This window comes from Lutra lutra, chromosome 4 (assembly GCF_902655055.1).
Source record: "Lutra lutra chromosome 4, mLutLut1.2, whole genome shotgun sequence".
In the NCBI taxonomy this organism is placed as follows: Eukaryota; Metazoa; Chordata; class Mammalia; order Carnivora; family Mustelidae; genus Lutra; species Lutra lutra.
Window position 1 is genome coordinate 184,576,938 of NC_062281.1, and position 9,868 is coordinate 184,586,805.

Below are 9,868 nucleotides of genomic sequence, written 5' to 3' on the forward strand. Positions count from 1 at the left end.
CTGGCATCCTGATGTGCCAGCCCTGGGACCAGGCACTGATGAACAGCCAAGACGGTCCGGTGCCCCTGGAGTTTGTGCAGAGCTTGCCGCCAGTCACCTCTACCCAGCTCTGACTCTCGTGCCCGATTGCCATGCTATTCTGCCCCCAGGTGAATAAAATTGTTTTTTTTTTTTCCACCCTTTTGTCTGGGCCATTCGAATAGCTTCAATGGCCACGAGAGCCCTGATTCTCAGTGTGGTCCCCGGACCGGCAGCATGGGCATCACGGGGAAGCAAGCTGGTTAGAAATGCGACTTCTCAGACCCCACATCAGACCTGCTGTATCTGGGGTGGCAGGGGTGGTTGGTGGGGGGTGGGGTGAGGGCAGCCATCTGTGCTTTCTCAAGCCTTCCAGAAGGTTCTGAGGCATGCTAAAGTGTGAGTCACTAAATCAGAAGGATCATGGTGCAGGTTTAGAGCACACGAAGGTGTGAGAGCCGTTTCTCATTTTCTCAGACGCCCCCAAAGTGACTGGTTCTGCTAAACTCGTTTTTGAAATCCGGGAGACAGGCTCTGGAAAATGAGTTCGTCTTCTCCGTTCTCCACTCCCCTCCCCTCCCTCAGAATGCGCTGACAGCTGATTAATGGGGAATGACTCTCCAAAGATTTCTTTACATATATTAGGTTAGGAAAGGCTTTGAAAACTTTTTGTGGCAATTGTGTCTGCAAAGACTCCCTCCATTGGCTCTCCTCAGGGATGGAGAAGTGGTATTTGTGTCCTTTGAATTTAGACAAGGATTTCTATTCTTGTTCCTCTCTGGGCAGTGCTGGACTGGGAGCCAGGGGGCCTGGGCACCCACTTGGGCTCCAGCACAGATTTACTGTATGACCTTGGGCAAGTCACTTCCCCTCTGGGTCTCAATGTGCTTCTCCGTTTAATTATGGGGTCAGAGGGTCCCTATGCTTGCATTCGTGGTTTAAAACTAGAAATTTTCTTCTGTCCTGAATATCCAGAGCTGGACATTATCGAGAAGGTTCATGGAAGTATGTCTCACATATTGATTAATTTTAGGGAAGAAACCCATGGGGTTGTAAAGAGTGTGTGTACGTGTGTGCACATGTGTGTATCCGTGCCCAAAACACTGATGCGGGCTGAAGTCCACAGGAAGGAAGATACATATGGACACAGATAAAAAGTGCAGGTTTCAGTTTTCTTTATTCCCTGAAAGACATGTTCACAGAGAAGTGTTGACTAATACTGGGTTGCTGTGATTGCAAAATATAGGCCATTCAAAGGTGTCGTCAGGTCAAACACATTTTCAAGTACTCATGAACACAAGTGGTTTTACGTTAAATATGGGAATTTACATTAAAGCCAAGCTTCCTTGGAATGAGCTGGGGGTCCTTTCAACTTTTAAAAAATGTTTATCATTATTATTTTTTAAAGATTTTATTTATTTATTTGACAGAGATAGAGAGAGAGATCACAAGTAGGCAGAGAGGCAGGCAGAGGCAGAGGGGGAAGCAGGCTCCCTGCTGAGCGGAGAGCCCGATGCGGGGCTCGATCCCAGGACCCTGAGATCATGACCTGAGCCGAAGGCAGAGGCTTAACCCACTGAACCACCCAGGTGCCCCTGGGGGTCCTTTCAAAATCCTTTAGAAGAGGGATGCCTGGGTGGCTCAGTTGGTTAAGCAGCTGCCTTCGGCTCAGGTCATGATCCCAGCGTCCTGGGATCGAGTCCCACATCGGGCTCTTTGCTCGGCAGGGAGCCTGCTTCTCCCTCTGCCTCTGCCTGCCATTCTGTCTGCCTGTGCTCAATCTCTCTCCCTCTCTCTCTGACAAATAAATGAATAAAATCTAAAAAAAAAAAAAAATCCTTTAGAAGAATATTCTTTGTTTTTCCTTCAGGTGAAAAGTAAATCCTAGAGGAGAGGGTAGTGAGGAGTACTCCTGAACCATGCCTCCCACTTGGTATCCAGAACTTTGCACCCTCCCTGCCCAAACCTGGGGTGGAAGTGCAGGGGTGTGGGGGCCTGAGCCAGCTGTCCCTGGCTGCAGGCTGTTGGTCTCATCCATTTATCCCTACTAGGATCCGTTTCTGTGCGTGTTATGATGTGTAAGAGGTTGGGAAGGAAGCACCTCCATTTTCTCAGCGGGTCATATGCAAGGTCTAGAAGGAAAAGAACATCTTAGCTTGTCTCCAGCAGCTGGGTAATGTCCACAGCTGGTTCACGCTTCCACTGTCTTTGCCTCATCCTGGGAGTCTCCATGTACCAGCTCCAGGCCCGGAGCATTGCTGCCCAGCTGTACGTCAGAACCAAGGTCAAGATTTCCGGCAGCCTTACAGCCTGAGCCTGCTCGGGGCAAACAGTCCGTTTGGAATCCATTACCCCAGGTCCTATAAGAGATACCTGTTGTAGTACCCAAGCCAGAGAGCCAATAATTTTAATCTTCAGCCCCGAAGACGCTCTTGGGTTTAGATCCCCTAATTTCCCAGCTCAGAGATACCGGGTGAGTCTCTTTACCTCTCAGTGCCTTCATCTCTTCATCTGTGTAATGGGGATATGAACAATGCTTACCTCTCAGGGACTGTTGACAGATGAAATGGACAGCACTTAGCACAGTGGCTCAGAGTTGGGTATCGCACAATGAAGTATTATTTAAATTCTTCACAAATGTTTGCTGAACCAGATACGGTGTCCGTCCTCAAGCTGTAGCCTGAGGGGCAATGCGGACACAAGAAGGAGAAACCAGTGGGGCGCCTCGGTGGCTCAGTGGGTTAAGCCTCTGCCTTCGGCTCAGTTCATGATCTCAGAATCCTGGGATGGAGTCCCACAGCCAGTCCCGCATCGGGATCCCTGCTCAGCAGGGCGTCTCCTTTTCCTTCTCCCTCTTCCTCCCTCTCCCACCTCCTGCTGACCCTCCCCGTGCTTGTGCTCTCTCTCCTTCTCTCAAATAAATAAATAGATCTTTAAGAAAAATGAGAAACCATTCAAAAGAGCTTGGGCCCGGCAGCCAGGGATCTGGATTCGAATCCTGGCTCTCCATTTTCCAGTTGTGTGACTCTGGGCTTCTGTTTCCTCATTGGTAGAGTGGACACGGATTCGGAGGGTCATGCACAGATCCGAGGGGCCTGAACACAGGGTTAAAGTTGGGCTTGTTCATTTGAACCTCATGGGAACAAGCATTTATTTTTCCTGGTGAGGGATTCCAATGACTTGCCCAAGGACACACAACCAGTTAAGTGGAGAGGCAGGAGTGGAGGGAAGACTCGGGGAGAAGCACCTTCACTTGGATCTAAGAGGACACTCTCCACCTTCTCTGAGAAAGAAGTCCATCCCGGGGGATAGAGAAAAACATTCCTGGGGGGGAGGCTGTGTGTCCCCCAAAGCCCCATTGCCTCTCTCAGGCTGGGTTTCTCTATCGCTCTGTGCCGAGGCTGCATCTTTGGGACGCAGCCAGGAGCAGCCTCCAGAAGCTTTTTTGCCTGTGATCTGAATTTCTCCCATCGCAGCTGCAGTGACAGCCAGAGAGCAAAGAGGAGTGCAGACCATTTGCAAGCTGGAAGCCATTTCAAAGGGAAAGCTGGTCCTTGCTATTCACTGCAAACATTTGAAAAAAAAAAAAAAGTTTTATATGATAAAAGCAACACTCGTTCTTTGTAAAGTATCAGAACAAAACCAAAACTGCTCATCACAAAATATTCCTTGCTTTTTCAAGGGTTTGCTGCCAACATTTCCCATTTGCAATAATGCCATGGGTTCAAGGGTTGTTTTACTCAAATTTGTGTGAAAATGTATGTTCGTGTCCTTAGATTTTTGTTTGTTTGCTTGAAGACAAGCATATGTAATAGCTGCTTGGAAGGTGCTATTGGCACCTCCTTCGGACCCTCAATTGAGACTGGGGGGAGGTTGCTTTCCTGGGGTAAATAGTGCTGGGATGAGCCTCCAGCCACCTGTGGAAGAAAAGCCTCCCCTCTCAGCCCCAGGGACGAGTGTAGCCCAGTAGACTCCCTGAGCCTTTTTCCCCATGGCTTGGAGAGGGACCAAACCTCACTTGGGCTCCAAGTGCCTGAGGCCAGATCCTTCAAAGAAAGGACTTTCCCCCTTCGATTAATTGGACAATTTGGAAACCCAGGCTTGAGTAAAAATATTATTTTTCCCCAGTCATTCTCAAATTGCTTATTCACCAAGTTAAGGCAGCCAGTCAAAGCGAGGGAAAAGAAAACAAAACCCCAAACTTCGAACCAGCTGTGCCGTGTTGTGTAGACAAAATAACCCTTTGACAGACCGATCAGATCACCTTTTTGACCTGCTGATTCTCCACAACGTTAGCGAGACTCAGCTGTCCCAGCGGTCTGGGTTTTGTGTATTTCTTCTTCTTTTTGTTTTGTTTTGTTTTTGGTTGGTTTGTTGTGCAAACTATATTCCAATATTAGAGATGAAATGAAAAGAAGAAAAAGATGGGCACATACTCTTAGCCTAAGGGAGTCAGGCTGGTTCTGACCATCTCGCCCCTCCCCCACCTTCCTCCTTCTTTCCTTCCTTCCTCTCTCCCTCCCCCTTTTTAAAAATTTTCTCTCATTAATCTTTATACATTTTAAAAAACTGTGGCAAAAATCACATACATGAAATATACCATGTTTTACCACCTTACGTGTACAACATAGTGCCATTTGATAGTCTCACAATGTGCACCCGTCACCACTATCCACTTCTAGCACATTCTTGCCCATCCAGGAGAGCAGCACCCAACAGCGACCACCCCCGATTCCTGCCCTTGACCCCTGCCCTAAGCAACTACTAATTTACCTCCTGTCTCTTTAGATCCGCCTCTCCTGAGTATTTAGATCCTATAAACGGACTCCTACAATATGTGTCCTTTGGTGTCTGGTTTCTTTCACTCAGCATGACGTTTTCTTGGTTCTTCCATGTTGTACCGTGACTCAGGCCTTCACTCTTTTTTATGGCTGAATAGCATTCCACTGTTGGGTTGTACCACTTTTGCTGTTTTGAGTTGAGCGTTCTATCAGGCAGTCTGGGGCAGCAGAGGGCAGGGGGCGCGGGGGTGATGAGGCTGGCTGAGAGTGGGTAGTTAGCCCCAAATGTGCCAGCCATCTGGGGAACGTAGCCTGTGTAGACACAGAATTAACCGAATTGGCTTCTGGATGGGGATACTAAGTGAGTCATCCACACTGGTTGGGAATGTTAGGTTTCTCTTCTTTAAAAGGAAATAGTGTCATTTTTGAAAGAGTTGCCATGGGGTCAATGTATTTATAGTTATTGCTCTTCCCTATCCAAGCACATCGATAGGATTCATTCAGTTGCTGACATTTCATTTAATTCACATGGAAGTTCCAGTTTCACTTACTCACAGAGACACTTGCCTGAGCCCGCTTCCTCTCCCACTCGCCTTTCATGGCTGTCAAGAGGATGGTATAACTTATGAAAGAAACTGCAAGCCATAAAAATCTTAAAAAAAAATCCCTTTAAAAAACCCCAACAGGGATTAGCTTTGATTTGGTTTATTTGCCCATTTCCTATAACAATAAAACATGATCAAAATGAGATAAACATTCTATAGGCCTATTTTGGGAAGGTTAAAAAAAGATATAATTAAACATGGGAGGGGGGCTAAGAGTTGAGTCAGAAACCTTGGCCAAGAGAAGCTATGGCAGTTGAATATAAAATTTGCTCTGAGCTTCCTAGTAGCCAAGGCAAAAAGGGAAAGCCAGTGGATTTGATCTATCTGATGCAGAGTCTCTCAGACTAGGTATCACTGATATGTTGGGCTGCGTAATTCTTTGTCACGGAGCACTGTCCCATGCAATGTAAGATGTTCAACCTACCCCAAAGCACCTGCCCTCCACCCAGCTATGACGAAGATATCTCCAGGGATGCCTGGGTGGCTCGTCAGTTAAGCGTCCAAATGTTGATTTCAGCTCAGGTCATGATCTCTCAGGGTCATGAGATCAAGCCCCACGTCGGGCTCCAGGCTCAGCACAGAGTCTGCTTGAGATTCTCTCTCTCCCTCTCCCTCTTCTCCTCCCCCCACTCTCTCTTTCTCTGAATAGTAGTAGTAGTAGTAGTAGTAGTAGTAGTAGTAGTAGTAGTAATAAATGTCTCCGGACATTGTAAATGTTCTCTAGTGGTGACAACTGCCCCAGGGTTGAGGACTGGTGACCTAATAAAAGGACACAAACCTTGAAGTGGAGTCTGCAGATCAAGGACTGGACAATGGGGCCACCAGGGCTTTCAGGATCAGGTCTCAAACCCCAAAGATAAATTTTAACCTGTGATACGCTCAGCTCACGAAGACATTGGCCCTAGCCCCAGTGACTGCCATCATCGGTGTTTGTCTTGTCTGGGCGACACTATCTCTTCCCCCCACTCCTGATCATTTCCTTTGGTTGCACGTACTTGTCAGATGCTGGACTGAGCCCCTCACATGTGCCTCATGGGACCTCTAGGTCATATCTTTGCATATCATTATCACCTGTGTTTTTCAGGTGTGGAGACTGAGCCGTGGGAGGCCGAGCAGCATGGTGAAGGCAAAACTAAGGGACAGAAAGGGGCGTTTGTCCCAAGGTAGCCTCGTCCCTGTACCTTTCACTGCTAGAGCAGTGGATCTGCACTGGGGGATAATTTTGTCCCCCTGAGAGTCCTAGGCACCACCTGGAAATATTTGTGGTGGTTACAGCAGCTGGGGTATGGGCGGGGAGCTGCTGGCATCTACAGAGGACAGAGGCCAAGGAGCCTGGTCAACAGCCCACAGTGCACAGGAGGGCCCCACCCCACAGTTATCGGAGCCCTACGTCAGTGGTGAGCCTGAGAAGCCCTGCACTGGGGCCTGCGGGGGTGGGCAGGGGTGTCTGCTGGAGGAGAGGAGCCCAGAGGCCTAGGGGTTCTGGCCAAAGAGGAAAGATGCTGAGTGCCAGCCCAGGGTCTGCGGCAGGTGGTGCTTCTACCATCCGGGCTTGGTGGCCTTGTCCACCTCCTGGAATAAAGACCCAGACTTGGATCTCCCCCGTTTTAGCCGGCATCTGCACGGGCCCGGGAGAGAGCTGTGGCAGCGTGGGAGCTCCTCCAGGAGTCTTTAAGATTCCAGACACATTTCTTTCTTTCTTTTTAGTCGATGAGGAAAAGTTGGAAGATAAATGGGTAATCCAAGGCCTATGGAACTGTCCAAAGTAGCGATGTGGAGTTACGGGATAGGGGGAGCCCGGCAGGACGGGGTCTGGGCCCTGTGCCCCCCTGCCCACGATGAGGCTTCTTCAGCCCCCGGGAGCCATGGCACTCGCTGCTCCTTCTCCGGCCCCACGCTGCACCCTGAGGGTCACAGTGCCAGCCACCACGTTGTTGCTGGGAGGGCTCAGTGACATTACAAGCTTGGCACCTGGCGCATTAGCCCTCGTCGTCATCATCCGATTGTGACGATCGGAATCAGGAATGTCCCTCAAGATGACCTGATCCAACCCCTGGGCTGACAGATGGGGAAAGTGAGGCCCAGAGAGGCAGCCGTCTGAGTGGCCTCCCAGGCAGACGCGGGCAGGTGCCGGGCTCTCTCCAGGCCCCGGGCTTGCTCTGGGGCCCATCCTGGACAGAGCAGGAATTTCCACCAGAGATTGGAGCCGGGTTGTGGAAATGTCTCCTCCGGTCTTCCCCTCCCCGAACCAATTTTTAATTAATGGCTTGTGGCCAGTTTCTCCCCGCCCCCGAGGCAGACCTGTAAAACCTGTATGGGAAGCCTCTGAGGGCCGGGCAGCTGGCTGGGCGGCCAACCTCTCTGTTCTGGCCCCTTTGTCCCTCTGCTCCTGCGGGAGGGGGTTGGATGGGCTGCCCCCCCAGCCCAGCCCTCCCCACCTCTGGGCCCTTTCCTGCTGGCTGGTAATCTTCTTGTCTGGGCTGTAACTTGTGACTGGTGCTGAGACCATCATGGGCTGGGGTTCCCCGCCCAGGGACGCTGGAGTTCCCAGTGGCTCTCTGAAGAACCTGGGAAGAACCTGGGAGGTGCTCGGTGGGGGTGCTGGGGGTTCAGTGTGGGCAGGGCTGGAGGAATGAGGACGGCAATGGGTGCTGGGCCCAGCCGAGGCTCCTCCCCCATCCCCGAGGCCCCGTGGGCGATGCCACCGAAGCCGGAGTTCCGGGACTTGGGGCGTCTCTACCACAGCTGCTGACTTTGGCAAAAAAGAAATCCTCCTACTTAATACACTCTCCTTCCAGATGGGGGGGCGGGGAGTTTGAAGTCGGCTGTGGAGAGGGAAGACAATCTCGTTACTAATGCACCATAAAGTACAATAAATATTCTGCTGACAGACTCCAAACCCAGGAAACAATTCCAAAACCCTAAAAAAAAAAAAATAATAATAATAATCAAGAAAAGGAACCCACACCTTCCTGAAGCCTCTTTCTCCTTTGGTAAAATTTTATTGAGATGAGAAGTGAAGTCACGCTCCCTCCCTGGGCCCTTCTGCCCAGTACCTCTCTTTTGGGTCAGTATTTCCCTCCTCCTTGCAGGCTCCTCTCCGATGTGACAATTTTGCGGTCAGCACAGCCCGGAATGGGGTGGGACTTGGTGCCCTGGTCCTGAGCCCTCCTGATGGAGTGGGGCCTCTTTGGAGCGCCCCCCCGAGAAAAACCTTCCAGTCCCTTCTTTCTCTGCACCCCACGAACACACCTGGCTTCAAAATCACCTCCATTTTTTCATTAAATCCGAGAGTCCTAGGGAGGGAATGACCTGGCTACTTCAATTAATTTTTTTTCCCCCGTTCAAATCGTGAGGTTCAATTTCCTTTGGAGGAGGGAGCCTCTTGCTGGGGGAGGGGGTTGAGAATGAAGGGCTGCATTTGAATGTTTGGTCTTGATAGGAGATAGGGACCAGCATGGAAAATCATCTTTATCACCCCAATATGGAAGGTAAAGCGTGTGGCCTGGGCCGGCATACCAAACGGCCTGTGAGCCCTTATCATAATCCCGGGAGTCGCCCCCCCACGCTTCACCTCTGCTATTCCAGGCAAGTGTCAGCTGTCTTCCCTGCTGTAGGGAGCTAGATAGCACCGAGCTGGGCCGGCGCAGCGGGCATAATAAGAAGTGGAAATTGCTCCCAAGGAAAGTTTCTGAGGAATTAACTTCGGATGGGTGGGGGAGGCCGTGGAGGGGTGGGGGAAGCAGGATGAGGAAGACGAGGAGGAGCCCGGCAAAGACAAGGAGATTGCTGGTAGCATCTGAGGAAGGAGGGGGCTGCCTTGGATTTATCCAGAAACGATGGGCCGCTGTGCATGGGAAAGACGGGTGGGTCACCAGCACCCATGGGACCCCGAGCTGCTTTGGGACCCCAGAGACCCCTCGCTGCCGCAGAGAGGGGATCTGAGTTCTCTCTCGGCGGGTGCCAACTGTGCCAGACGGGCTGGGCTGTGTGTCGGTCCCAGAAATCACGCGGCTTTGGGTGGGACGGAGCTTTGGCCTGACGCCTTAGCTGATTCTCCTGTGAGTGGCCACCACCCCATCTGGGCCTCTCTCAGGCTGCCTTTAAGTACGAGCCTCACACCCCTATGCAAAGGGCTCCCGGGCCTACGAGACGCTGTCTTCCAGCCTGTATTTATAACTCTCAGTGCCTGGCACCCTTCCAAGCACGGGGTACCCAGCCCGGCATAGGAGGGCCCGACGAGCCTGCAAAGTCAAGGTGAGCCGGAGAGGTACCTTCCTGGACACAGATGCTTGAGAAGACCAGCTAGGCAAGCGAAAAGTGTTATAAAGAATATGAAATCGGGTGGCACACTAGGCCAAGTTCTTCTGCTGTTAAACGGGATGGAAACACTGCATTTCCCTGGAGGTGAGTTAGATATGAAGGGCTAGCATTCAGCATAGAGCCTGGCGTGCAGTAAAGGCT